This window comes from Mauremys reevesii, linkage group 12 (genome assembly GCF_016161935.1).
Source record: "Mauremys reevesii isolate NIE-2019 linkage group 12, ASM1616193v1, whole genome shotgun sequence".
In the NCBI taxonomy this organism is placed as follows: Eukaryota; Metazoa; Chordata; order Testudines; family Geoemydidae; genus Mauremys; species Mauremys reevesii.
In genome coordinates this window covers 44,476,965-44,491,272 of record NC_052634.1, presented here as the reverse complement: position 1 = coordinate 44,491,272, position 14,308 = coordinate 44,476,965, and the positions used below count along the sequence as shown (strand labels likewise).

Genomic DNA, 14,308 nt, shown 5'->3' with positions numbered 1-14,308 from the left:
GGCTCAGTCATGCCCAATGCACAGAACTGGGTGAGGTGTGAGCTAGGTCGGGTTGCCAGGCAAGCAGAGGAGGACCGTTGCTCAAAGCATCAGGGGGTCCCAGACAGGCGGCCTGCTTGGAGTCCTGTGGAGGACAGGTGGGGTCCCACCAGGCAGGCAGTAGGGAAACCTGGGCAGGCAGTGAGGACTACGAATTCCCAGTAGAGGGTCCCCTGAAGTGGTCCCTGGCTGGTGAGGGAGCTCTTGGTAGAGAGACCTTTGGATTCCCAGCCTGCCAGTGATGGTCTGGTGGGGTTCTCTGGCCCAGTGGGGGTGCTGAGGGGTATCTGGAGTTCCTGTTCAGGGGATTTTGGGGGGATGGGTCCGGGAGATATCTGGTGGGACCCTGGCTGCGGGATCTGGGAGGTATCCTGGGGTCCCTGGATGAGCTCGGGGGCTGCTACTAGCCATGCTCATACAAGCTCATCCCAGCTTGTGCAGAATCCTGGCTCCAAACACTGCCCAGCATTCTAATAAGCCCAGTCACCATGATAACTTTCTAGCCATATCAAACATCTTGAAAACTCAGGAGTAGCACTGGGGACTTGTGGGTGCAGAACCGCGAGGGGGGGCACCTCTTGGGGAGCCGGGGCAGGGGGCGGGAGGGAGCCTGGTGCTGTGCCAGGGGCTCAGTCATGCCCAATGCACAGAACTGGGTGGGGGAGTGCCAGGCGCGAGGTCGGGATGCCAGGCAAGCAGGGAGGGGTCCCATTGCCAAAGCATCAGGGGTCCCAGGCAAACGGCCTGGCAGGTCCTGCTGGAGGACAGGTGGGGTCCTAGGCAGGCAGTAGGGAAGCCTGGGCAGGCAGTGAGGGACTGAATTCCAGTGAGGGTCCCTGGGGTGGTCCCTGGCTGTTGGGGGCTCTTGGTGGGGGGAACCTTTAGGATTCCCAGCCTGCCAGTGATGGTCTGGTGGGGGTTCTCTGGCCAGTGGGGTGCTGAGGGGTATCTGGAGTTCCTGTTCAGGGATTTTGGGGGATGGGTCCCAGGGAATATCTGGTGGGACCCTGGCTGCGGATCTGGGGTATCTGGGGTCCCTGGATGGAGGCTCGGGGGCTGCTACTAACCATGCTCCTTCTAGCTCATCAGCTTGTGCCAGAATCCTGGCTCCAAGCACTGCCCAGCATTCCCAGCCAAGCCCAGTCACCATGATAACTTTCTAGCCATTTATCAAACTTCTTGAAAACTCCTGGACCTTCCATTTCCTTTGGGAAATTTTGTGCCTTGAGTCCTTATAATACATCTGGGGGGGTTTGGGAGGTGGGAAGGGGGCTAGAAATGCCACACAATGGTCTCTTCCACAGCATTCTGGACTCCTTCTTTCTGAAATCTGGTTTAATTGAGACCATTGTTAATCCAGAGTCACTGCATGGAAAGACAAGGAGGACTCTGGATGGACAGTGAGGCAAATGAGATCAGCAGTTCTCCTGTGAGGAGCGGCTCATTAGTTGTTCTCCCAGAGAGCTAAAGGAGGGAAGCTGCTCAAACGCTCTGTCCCTCTCTGCTCAGGATATTGGGGTTCAGCTTCCTGGGTCAGACGCTGCAGCCTCCATTGTGATCTGGGAGACCAGGCTTAGCAGCTGCTGCTCCCCCAGTGGGGGTTCTGTGCTGGGATGTGACCTTAATTAAAGCTTCTTCTCTGCCCGGCCCAGGGGATGACTTTCTGCAGCTGGTACTAGCCCCCTAGGGCAGCCCTGGGCCCTGTTAATACAAATTCTGAGCTACGGACTCCGGGTTATTGAAAGACCTCAGAAAGTGCTGGGGACTGGCAAGAAAGTGACTCTGCACAAACAGCCCCTCGTCATTTCTCCTCCCATTAGCAATTGCCAGGAGAAAATCCAGCCATGGGAGAGCAAAGCCCCCAGGAATGGGACTGTCCCAGCCAGAGGAGCAGGCAGAGAGGACAGGGGAAGGAGAGACTGAAAGGGGCAGTGGGAGAAATGAGTGGGGGGAGAGATTTCCAGCTCTCTAGTCCACCCAGACACATGTATTGCAGCATCCCTGGGCAGAACCACTTTCCAGTGAACAAGAAAAGGATCAGACAGAGAAAAAGCCAGTTCCTGACTCCATATTCCCCCTGCTGGGGTGTGACTGCCGTGGGGTCAGTGTCCGAGGGAATCCCCCACAGTGACTCCTTGGGTTCTGCTCTTTTCCAGCCTTGTGTTCAGAGACTTTGTTACAGGGTGAGGGGAGGCAGAAGGGAGGTTAAAAATGTCTCTGTGGGCTTAGCCTGACAGGAGGAGCCAGGTCTACATTCTAATAAAGAGATCAAGCATGTTCCCAGCATGGCAGAGTCTAGGATGTCTGTCTGGAGGGAAAGGGCCTGGGGGAATCGTGATGTGGAATTCAGAACAGACTGTTAATTTCACAACTGCCCTTCTCTCCTGCCAGGGCTGCAGAATGACGTCCATGTTTTTCTCCAGCTCATCCCATCCTCCCATGACACAGGGAAGAGAAATGGCTGCAGTGGAGCCAGCACAGGTAGGGATTATTTTTTTGAGGGGGGGGTTGGTGGGTTCCTACAGGAGAGAGAGGGACAGCAAATACACCGGAGATGGGAAGGTTTGCACAGTCTGGTTTGGATGTTGGCGCGGGGCAGGAAATGCACAGGGTGGGGAAGGGAGGGCAGGGTGTGACAGACCTGCTGGGAGTTGTTTAATAAGTGGCCTAGATTCTAGGAACAGACCCATGAGGTTCGGAGGTGTAAATGCTCTAGATTGTGGAGCAGAAAATAACCCACGTGAATGGGGCTGGGAAAACTGACCAGACTCCCAGTGCTGGAGCCTGACCCGACTAACCAGTGGCTGCTGTGAGATATGAAGGGGGCACCCACCAGTGAGGGTTAGGGGAGATTCCCCTCCCTTCCCATCCAGCTCCTCACAATGAGGAGGGTGTTGGGCTTCCTACCAGGATCTCTCCTGGTCCCTGCTAGGGCTTCCTCTCCTCTATCAGTCTGTGGCTAGTAGGTATGTGATGGATCTGCTGGGAGAGATAAGGGGCTCTCTTTGTCCCCTCGCTCTGATGTTTCCTGGATGCTCTGAGCAGGGTGGGGTTGGGACTTTGTTGACTGCAATCCACCCAGGGCTTCCCTTTGATGGGCTCCTCTCCCCACAAATAGTGGGGCTGTGAATGGGGCAGCAGGTATTGAGTGTTGGACTCTTGCTCTTTCAGGGGCCGGTAACCTTCGAGGAGGTGGCTGTGTATTTCACCAGTGAAGAGTGGGCTCTGCTGGACCCCGCTCAGAGAGCCCTCTACTGGGATGTCATGCAGGAGAACTATGAGAATGTGACCTCACTGGGTAAGGGTTACTGTCCCCTCGGTTCTTGGAAGGGGAAATGGAGAGAGAAGGTTTACGCCAGCCCCACAATGCCACCTCTACTTTGCCCAGTTTCAGCATCGCCCCAATATGCCAGTGACACACACACTACCAGAGACCCTCCCCTGCTGCAGAACACTTTGGGAACAGAGCACAGGAGCCATATTGCACAATGTCAAATATCTCCTGTTTGCTCAAGTAAAGCTGAGGTTTAAGTGCAGCATAATCAACAGACGCTTCCTAGGGGTCACCAGATGAAATTAATAGGCAGCAGGTTTAAAGAAAATAAAAGGAAGTTCTTCACGCAGCGCACAGTCAACTTGTGGAACTCCTTACCTGAGGAGGTTGTGAAGGCTAGGACTATAACAGCATTTAAAAAAGAACTGGATAAATTCATGGTGGTTAAGTCCATCAATGGCTATTAGACAGGATGGGTAAGGAATGGTGTCCCTAGCCTCTGTTTGTCAGACGATGGAGATGGATGGCAGGAGAGAGATCACTTGATCATTGCCTGTTAGGTTCACTCCCTCTGAGGCATCTGGCATTGGCCACTGTCGGTAGACAGGATACTGGGCTAGACGGACCTTTGTATCTGACCCGGTACGGCCGTTCTTATGTTATGTATGTATGTATGTGTGCATTTGGTGCAAGGAGCTCCTTGCCCTCAGAGACCGTGTGGAGGCTTTGGAGGCCAGGGTGTTGGAACTGGAGGAGCTAAGGGAGGCAGAGAAGTATGTCGATGAGGCTTTCCGGGACACTATAGAATTGTCCCAACTCCGGTCAGACAGCCCCCCGCACTGTTGAGGAGGATGGAAGGCCCAGGGAATGAGAGCAGTCAATGGGAGCAGAGGGAAAGCTTCTCATAGTTGGGACCCTCACCCCAACACTATCTGGAAGAGCCTCTTGCACTGAGGTTACCTCACCGCGGGAGGGAACTCCAGTCATTAAGAAAAGGCAGCTGTTAGTAATGGGAGATTTGATCATTAGAAACAAGGATATCTGGGTTTGTGATGACCGGGAGAACCGTATGGTGACTTGCCTGCCTGGTGCGTAGGTTGCGGATTTCTCAAGGCATCTAGACAGATTTATGTGTAGTGCTGGGGAGGAGCCAGTGGTCATGGTACATGTAGATACCAATGACATAGGGAAGGGTAGGTGAGACGTCCTGGAGGCCAAATTTAATCTGCTAGGAAAGAGACTGAAATCCAGGATCTCTATGGTGTCTTTCTCAGAAATGCTTCCAGTTCCACGCACAGGGCCAGGTAGGCAGGCAGAGCTTCGGAGTCTCAATGCGTGGATGAGATGATGGTGTAGAGAGATGGGGTTTAGATTTATTAGGAACTAGGGAAACTTTGGGGATGGGGAGCTTATACAGGAAGGATGGGCTCCACCTAAACCAAAGTGGATCCAGACTGCTGGCACTTAACATTAAAAAGGTTGCAGAGCAGTTTTTAAACTAAGAGATGGGGAAAGCCAATGGCTGCAGAGGAGCACGTGGATCGGACAGAGACTTCTCTTAGAGGAGAGTGTAGTGATAGAGATTGTTCTAGTTTGAGTCAGGAAGAGAGGCTGGAAGAGGATAAAGTAGGGGCCAGATCAGCTGAGAAGCATTCACACACAAAAGAATCTGACACATCAGAAAAGGGCAGACAAATAAACAGTGACAAGTTTTTAAAGTGCGTGTACACAAATGCTAGAAGGGTAAATAATAAGATGGGTGAATTAGAGTGCCTCGTGTTAAAAGAGGATTTTGACATAATAGGCATCACAGAAACCTGGTGGAATGAGGACAATCAATGGGGCACAATCATTCCAGGGTACAAAATATATCGGAAGGTCAGAGCCAGGTCATACTCAGGGATGGGGAGGAGTGGCACTGTATGTTAAAGAAAATGTAGACTCAAATGAAGTAAAAATCTTAAATGAAACCGCATGTTCCATAGAATCTCTGTGGATAGTAATTCCATGCTCTAATAAGAATATAACAGTAGGGTTCTATTATCGACCCCCTGTCAAAGACAGTGATAGTGAGGATGAAATGCGAAGGGAGATTAGAGAAGCTATCAAAATAAAGAACTCCATAATAGTGGGAGATTTCAGTTATCCCCATATTGACTGGGTACGTCACCTCAGGACAAAATGCAGAGACAAAATTTCTTGATACTTCAAATGACTGTTTCTTGGAGCAGCTGGTACAAGAACCTGCAAGGGGAGAAGCAACTCTCCATTTAGTCCTGAGTGGAGAGGAGGATCTTGTCCAAGAGGTAACTATAACAGGACCGCTTGGAAATAGTGATCATAATATAACAACATTTAACATTCCTGTGGTGGGAAGAACAGCTCAACACTGTGGCATTTAATTTCAGAAAGGAGAACTATACAAAAATGAGGGTTAGTTAAACAGAAATTAAAAGGTACAGTGACTAGAGTGAAATCCCTGCAAGCTGCATGGACACTTTTCAAAGACACAATATTATAGGCCCAACTTAAATGTATACCCCAAATTAAAAAAACACAGCAAAAGAACTAAAAAGAGCCACTGTGGCTTGGCTTAACCATGTAAAAGAAGCAGTGAGAGATAAAAAGGCATCTTTTAAAAAGTGGAAGTCAAATTCTAGTGAGGTGTATATAGAAGGGAGCATAAGTACTGCCAAATTAAGTGTAAAAATGTAATAAGAAAAGCCAAAAAGGAGTTTGAGGAACAGCTAGCCAAAAACTCAGAAGGTAATAACAAAATGTTTTCTAAATACATCAAAAGCAGGAAGCTGCTAAACAACCAGTGGGGCCCCTGGACGATTGAGATACAAAAGGAGGCCTTAAAGACGATAAAGTCATTGCGGAGAAACTAAATGCATTCTTTGCTTCAGTCTTCATGGCTGAGGATGGTAGGGAGATTCCCAAACCTTTTGTGGGTGACAAATCTGAGGAATTGCCACAGATTGAAGTGTCACTAGAGGTTTTGGAACTAATTGATAAATTTAACTGTAACAAGTCACGGAACCAGATGGTATTTACCCAAGAGTTCTGAAGGAACTCAAATGTGAAATTCGGGAACTATTAGCTATGGTTTGTAACCTGTCCTTTAAATCAGCTTCTGTACCCAATGACTGGAAGATTGCTAATGTAACGCCAATATTTAAAAAGGGCTGTAGAGGCGATCCTGGCAAATACAGACCGGTAAGTCGAATGTCTGTGCCAGGCAAATTAGTTGAAACAATAGTAAAGAAGAAAATTGTCAGGCACAAAGAATAACAAAAATTGTTGGGCAAAAGTCAACATAGTTTCTGTAAAGGGAAATCATGTCTTACTAGTCTGTTAGAGTTCTTTGAAGGTGTCAACAAACGTGGACAAGGGGGGATCCAGTGGACATAGTGTACTTAGATTTCCAGAAAACCTTTGACGAGGTCTCTCACCAAAGGCTCTTACATAAATGAAGTTATCATGGGATAAGAGGGAAGATCTTTTCATGGATTGAGAACTAGTTAAAAGACAGGGAACAAAGGGTAGGAATAAATGGTAAATTTTCAGAATGAAGAGGAGTAACTAGTGATGTTCCCCAAGGGTCAGTCCTAGGACCAATCCTATTCAACTTATTCATAAATGATCTGGAGAAAGGGGTAAACAGTGAGGTGGCAAAGTTTGCAGATGTTACTAAACTGCTCAAGATAGTTAAGACCAAAGCAGACTGTGAAGAACTTCAAAAAGATCTCACAAAACTAAGTGATTTGGCAACAAAATGGCAAATGAAATTTAATGTGAATAAATGTAAAGTAATGCACGTTGGAAAAACGACCCCAACTATACATACAATATGATGGAGGCAAATTTAGCTACAGCTGATCAGGAAAAAGATCTTTTTGTCATTGTGGATAGTTCTCTGAAGACATCCAGCAGTGTGCAGCGGAAGTCAAAAAAGCAAACAGGAGGTTAGGAATTATTTAAAAAGAGATGGACAATAATACAGAGAATATCTTATTGCCCTTATATAAATCAATGGAAATAACTAATTTAGACCCCATCATTTTATATGTATATTTGGGATTGTGTTTTCCAGTGGGCTGCACTATATGTTATCCTGACATCTAGTAGTGCTGAGATGCTGCATTCAGTAATATCCCTGCCCTTCCTCTCCCCTGTCTCCACTGAGCCCCACGCTTATGTTTCCAGCTTCCCCAGGACTCTCTCTTTGTCTCTGGACCTGTCTGTCAGCAAGAAGCAGAGCCAGGAGACTTGCCCTCTCTCTGGAGACTTCGATTTCTGGGACATGGATTTACTTTCTATGTGTTTTAGGAGACTTTGAAATTGAGTGTCTGTGACATTAAGCACAGTACAGTCTGGAGTGTTGAACAGCTGTGTTCCCTCAGTTCCCCAGGCTGGGGTGCCTTTTACACTGCTCTACTGTGAGAGCAGCCACTCCTGGGCAGGTAACACACAGTCTCCAGCATGTAACTCGCTCCCAGCTACACAGTTTTGAGTGCTGCTAGTCAGCAACTCCCGAATTACAGTGCCCCACCGGAGAACCCCAGAAAATTCTCTGCTCCCAGACATCCCCCAGAAATGTGCATCTTGTCCTGTCCAGCACACTACTGAACAGTGGGAGCTCATATGAAATCTGTTATTTCATCAATGGAAAATGACATGCACCAGCCTTGTTATTCCAAATGGAGTTTCCAACACACTTTAATCCAACCACACTGGTTAGATAAAACAATAAACCAAGATTGTTAACTACTGAAGGGAAAAAAAAAAAGATTTTCAGTGACTACAAGTAATGAGGCATAAAAGTCAGAATTGTTTACGAAAGAAGTGGAAGATAAAACACAAACTAACATCTAAGTTAACCAGCTAAAATGATTTAAAACAAATGTTTCTCTCACCATCTGCTGAGACAGGCTGGTTTTCCTTTCAGCTGGGAATCCCTCTAACCTGCCCCTGATGCCCACAGTTCTTCAGGAGTTGTCATGAGCAGAGGGAAAGGGGGGAGAGAGAGAGAGAGTCTCATGCATTTTCCTCACATCTGTTTATAATTCAGTCCTTTCTACTAGAAACAAATCCAGTTCTCAGCTGAGTCATGGTGACAGGCTCTCGTAGATATGAGCTTCAAGTGGTCCCTGTGATGGAATGTAAATGTCTTCTTCACACCTTCCCTCTCCTGGAGAATGGCTATTTGACCAGCTGTTTGCCTTGCTGTCTCTGACGAACTTGGGGTTAGGGTTGCAACTTTTTCAGTAATATCATACTGTAAAATCTCATAACTTTACATACAGTGTTGCTACACATTTTAAGGAGGATATTCAGTAGATTGTCTTCAAATGATACCTCACAAGCCATATAGTGATAAATGAAGGGGAGAAGAGGGATCTCCCTTTTATAAACACCCAGACAGCCAGATTGCTGTAAAATCCTTGGTGGTGTGACTTCTCTGCTTGCTTTACCTGTAAAGGGTTAACAAGGCCATAGGTAAAAGAAAAGGAGTGGGCACCTGACCAAAAGAGCCAATGGAAAGACTAGAACTTTTTAAAATGGGACAGTAACTTTCCCTTTGTCTGTTGTTCTCCGGAGAAGGCGACACAGAGTAGCAATGCTGTGTGTGGCTTGAAGCAGGTTGGAAAATTCATCTTCCATCCCTAGAAGAAATGTTTTGGACAGGGAAGTTTAGACAAACACAATCAGATTTATATTTTTTATTTTGGCTTTTGGCGCTCCTCTGTGCTATCCCAGATGCTTTTTTTTGCTTCTAAGGGTACGTTTACACTTACCTTCCTGGTCGATGCGGTGAGTTCGACTTCTCGGAGTTCGAACTATCGCGTCTGATCTAGACGCGATAGTTCAAACTCCAGAAGCGCCGCGGACGACTCCAGTACTCCACCACTGCAAACGGCGGTGGTGGAGTCGACGGGGGAGCCGCGGAGTTCGACCCCGCCGCGTCTGGACGGGTGAGTAGTTCGAATTAGGGTACTTCGAATTCAGCTACGCTATTTCCGTAGCTGAATTTGCGTACCCTAATTCGAACCCCCTTTTTAGTGTAGACCAGGCCTAAGCTTTAAGCTGAACCCCCAAGAAAGCTATTTTGGGTGCTTACAACAATTGTTTCTTTTAAGATCTAGCAAAAGCCTAAGTTCCAGATTTATTGTTTTCCTTTTCAATTTTAATAAAATTTACCTCTTTTAAGAACAGGGTTGGATTTTTGGTGTCCTAAGAGGTTTGTGCATGTTGTTTGATTAGCTGGTAGCCACAGCTAATGTCCTCTGTTTTCTTTCTCAGCTCTTTCCCGGAGGGGAGGTGAAAGGGCTTGAGGCTACCCCAGAGGCAAGAATTCTCAAGTGCTCCTTCCTGGGTCCAAGGGTTTGGGGTTTTTTTGCATTTGGGTGGTGGCAGCATTTACCAAGCCAAGGTCAGAGAAAAGCTGTAACTTTGGGGGTTTAATACAAGCCTGGTTAAAGGACAGGGAACAAAGGGTAGGAATTAATGGTAAATTCTCAGAATGGAGAGGGGTAACTAGTGGTGTTCCCCAAGGGTCAGTCCTAGGACCAATCCTATTTAATTTATTCATAAATGATCTGGAGAAAGGCGTAAACATTGAGGTTGCAAAGTTTGCAGATGATACTAAACTGCTCAAGATAGTTAAGACCAAAGCAGATTGTGAAGAACTTCAAAAGATCTCACAAAACTAAGTGATTGGGCAACAAAATGGCAAATGAAATTTAATGTGGATAAATGTAAAGTAATGCACATTGGGAAAAATAACCCCAACTATACATACAACATGATGGGGGCTAATTTAGCTACAAGAAGTCAGGAAAAAGATCTTGGAGTAATCGTGGATAGTTCTCTGAAGATGTCCACGCAGTGTGCAGAGGCGGTCAAAAAAGCAAACAGGATGTTAGGAATAATTAAAAAGGGGATAGAGAATAAGACTGAGAATATATTATTGCCCTTATATAAATCCATGGTACGCCCACATCTTGAATACTGTGTACAGATGTGGTCTCCTCACCTCAAAAAAGATATTCTAGCACTAGAAAAGGTTCAGAAGAGGGCAACTAAAATGATTAGGGGGTTAGAGAGGGTCCCATATGAGGAAAGATTAAAGAGGCTAGGACTCTTCAGCTTGGAAAAGAGAAGACTAAGGGGCATATGATAGAGGTATATAAAATCATGAGTGATGTTGAGAAAGTGGATAAGGAAAAGTTATTTACTTATTCCCATAATACAAGAACTAGGGTCACCAAATGAAATTAATAGGCAGCAGGTTTAAAACAAATAAAGGAAGTTCTTCTTCACCCAGCACACAGTCAGCTTGTGGAACTCCTTACCTGAGGAGGTTGTGAAGGCTAGGACTATAACAATGTTTAAAGGGGACTGGATAAATTCATGGTGGCTAAGTCCATAAATGGCTATTAGCCAGGATGGGTAAGAATGGTGTCCCTAGCCTCTGTTGTCAGAGGATGGAGATGGATGGCAGGAGAGAGATTACTTGTAAAGCCTGTTAGGTTCACTCCCTTTGGGGCACCTGGCATTGGCCACTGTCGGTAGACAGATACTGGGCTAGATGGACCTTTGGTCTGACCCAGTACGGCCTTTCTTATGTTCTTATTAGAGTTGCACAAATTAATTTTTAGAATCCTGGCGGGCCCCACTTTCTGCACTCGGGTGACAGAGTGGAGATTCAGCCATGACACATACTATGAACAAAATTGATCATAATTTTCTAGAAGAGTGAACATAGGGGCACAGACTTGCACAGTGTCCGTCTGTGTGTTCCCAACATATATGTGGGTATTTCAATCCTTCACAAGCAAGGTGTTCGCATCTTCTAACACCTGGGGAACCAGTCCTGGGAATTCACTGGTTTATTAAGTGACACTCTATGGAATTGAGAGACATTTTATATTATTATTATTTTATTATAAATACCAATATGATGAAATTGCAATGAATCGTGCTAGATATGCCATGTAAGGTGTCAATGAAAATGTTATGATTTTCCAAGTTTGATAATCTTGTGTCTATCTTTGTATTGTGAGTTATAGATATGTAGGGTATATCTGTATTCCAGACTTGTGTAGTGTTTCTGAGTGACACCCCCAGACATATTGGCATCAGTGCTGCCCAGCCTGTTTGATGGCCCATCCGGGGTCATCAGCTGTACAATGAACCCATTGAAAGGATCAAGGGGAGACACCTCTTGACTCAGCAAGACATGCAGGGATATGCCTGTGTACTGAGACATCCAAGGCTTTTCCATGCCATGTGCTGTGAAGCTTGTGTTTGGGACACAGGAAGTAGAAGCCACTTGGCAAAAGGAATATAAAGGGCAGCTGCATCATCTCCATTTTGTCTTTAGTCCCTCTTCCTACCTCTGGAGCAACTTCTCTACAAACTGAACCCTGGAACAAAGGACTGAATGATGTGGGTGTGGATAGCTCAGTGGTTTTGAGCATTGACCTGCAAACCCAGTATTGTGAGTTCAACTTTGAGGGGGCCACTTAGGATCTCAAATCATTACCAGAGAGCCTTTCAAGCCAGAAACTCACCAATACTGCTAAGAACCAGATATATAGATTTCTGAATGTATCTGACTGCTTTTCCATTTTAACAACTTCCTTTTTCTTTCCTTCTTTGATAATAAACCTTTGGTTTAGATGCTTTCTTGCTTATAAACCTTTAGTTTAGATGCTAAAGATTGGCTGGCATCATAGTATTCTGGGTAAGATCCAAACCTATACAGACCTGGTAATGTGGCTGACTCTGGGGTCAGAAGAACACTTTGTTTATGTGAGAAGAGTTTTTAAAAAACCTCTCACGGGGCCGGACCTAGGTGCTGACTGGGAGTCAGAGACCTGGAATGCAGTAAAGGGGGCCGTGTGATGTCTTCTTTTAGTTTCTCGATAACCAGTGTGGGGGATCAGAAACACAGTTGGTGACTGATCGGTGAATTTAACTTCCGTGTTAACCACCAGTTTTGGGAGCATCTTCTCTCCCTTTTTCAGCCTGCCCTGATCTTGGCATTTTCAGTGTGGACTGCCCCAGGCACACCAGCTCACACTAAGCACTGAAGTTAAATTAATAATGTTTTTTATGACAGTCATATGAAATCAGCTGAACTCCTTTGTTTTCTTTCATCTGAGCAGGGTTTCCAGTTTCCAAACCTCATATAATCTCCCGCTTGGAACAAGGGGACGAGCCATGGGCCCCAGACCTCCAGGGTTCAGAGGAAAGAGAGATCCTGAGAGCTCCCTGCACAGGTGAGGAAATATTAAACCAACTCAGAATCTGTAAGTGCCTGAAGGAAACATCTGGGATGCCCTACAATGCCCTTGGAAGGTCTCTCAGTTCAATATTGTCCCTAGCAGGGGTCGTATTCTTAGGGTAAATATAGATCATGGCTTCCTGTAGACCCTAGCAGACAACAGACAGTAGCTTCCTCCCTTCCCCCTGTGAATTTGGATGGGATGTGAAGCCTGAATTGATCCCCTCCTCTCTCCTGTTTAGGGAAGAGTTTGGGGGAGTTCAGTTCTTGTTTTTATTTGACCTCTCTCAAGCACTTGTATTGGTTTGGCCTTCCCCTTTCCATCCCTGTCTGAGATTTCTGTCTCTATCACAGCAGGTGACGCAATGGTATGTGAGAAAGAGGAGCAGAATTCTCAGCAGGAAAATGTTGAGCAAGTGGCTAAACACAGAGAATTATCGCAAAGATCGAAAAGGAATGTGTCCTGGAGTCATAAGCAGGGAAAATCCTGTGAGATTCAGCACAGACCAGAAAGAGAGCAAGGAAACCAGCCAGAGGAGAAAATGGGTAAATTTATTTCCTGTCGGGGAACTCAGAAGAGCGTCAAGGAAACCACAACCCAGCAGGAAATCCTGAGCGGAGAAAGGAAAAATACATGCACTGAGTGTGGAAAAACCTTCACTTACAGATCAAATCTTGTTGTTCATAAGAGACTCCACACAGGGGAGAGGCCCTATGAATGCAGTGAGTGTGGGAAAAGCTTCACGAGCAGCTCAGGCCTTTCTAAACATCAGAGAATCCACACAGGGGAGAGGCCCTATGAATGCTGTGAGTGTGGGAAAAGCTTTATTACCAGCTCAGACCTTTCTAAACATCAGATAATCCACACAGGGAAGAGACCCTATGAATGCTGTGAGTGCGGGAAAACCTTCAATAGCAGCTCAGACCTTTCTAAACATCAGAGAATCCACACAGGGAACAGGCCCTATGAATGCTGTGAGTGTGGGAAAACCTTCAGTCGCAGCTCAAACCTTTCTCAACATCAGAGAATCCACACAGGGGAGAGGCCCTATGAATGCCATGAGTGTGGAAAAAGCTTCTCTATCAGCTCAGCCCTTTCTCAACATCAGAGAATCCACACAGGGGAGAGACCCTTTAAATGCAGTGAGTGTGGGAAAACATTCACTTACAAATCACATCTTGTTGTTCATAAGAGACTCCACACAGGGGAGAGGCCCTATGAATGCAGTGAGTGTGGGAAAACCTTCAATCACAGATCACACCTTCTTACCCATCTCAGAATCCACACAGGAGAGAGGCCCTATGAATGCAGTGATTGTGGAAAAAACTTCATTCACCGCCAGCCGCTTAATTGCCATCAGAGAATCCACACAGGTATGCGACCCAATGGAAGCAGTGAGTGTGGGAAAACCTTGTCTTGCCACTGAGCCCATGTGAGCCATCAGAGAATCTGCAAGGGGGATCAATACCATAAAAACCTCTAGGGCTATCACTACTTTAATACTTTCCTGATTCCCACTTTTAAAAGCTGTTTGAAGCACCGATATCCCTCAGCTTGTCCAGATGAGTGAGTGGCCTATTTTTGCATTTTGCAGTTTGACCTCTTTGAGGTGGACTCATTTATCCTTTCTATCAACTCCATTCTCCCATAAGTAATTCAGGTGTGCCCTTCCTATCAGGAACCAGGGAGCGTCACATTT

At 46.3% G+C, this 14,308-nt stretch overlaps 1 pseudogene; it reads left to right on the top strand.

Annotated features, from left to right (window-relative positions):
• LOC120375436 overlaps positions 1–14,308 on the top strand; it is a 648,226-nt pseudogene that overhangs the window by 538,076 nt on the left and 95,842 nt on the right.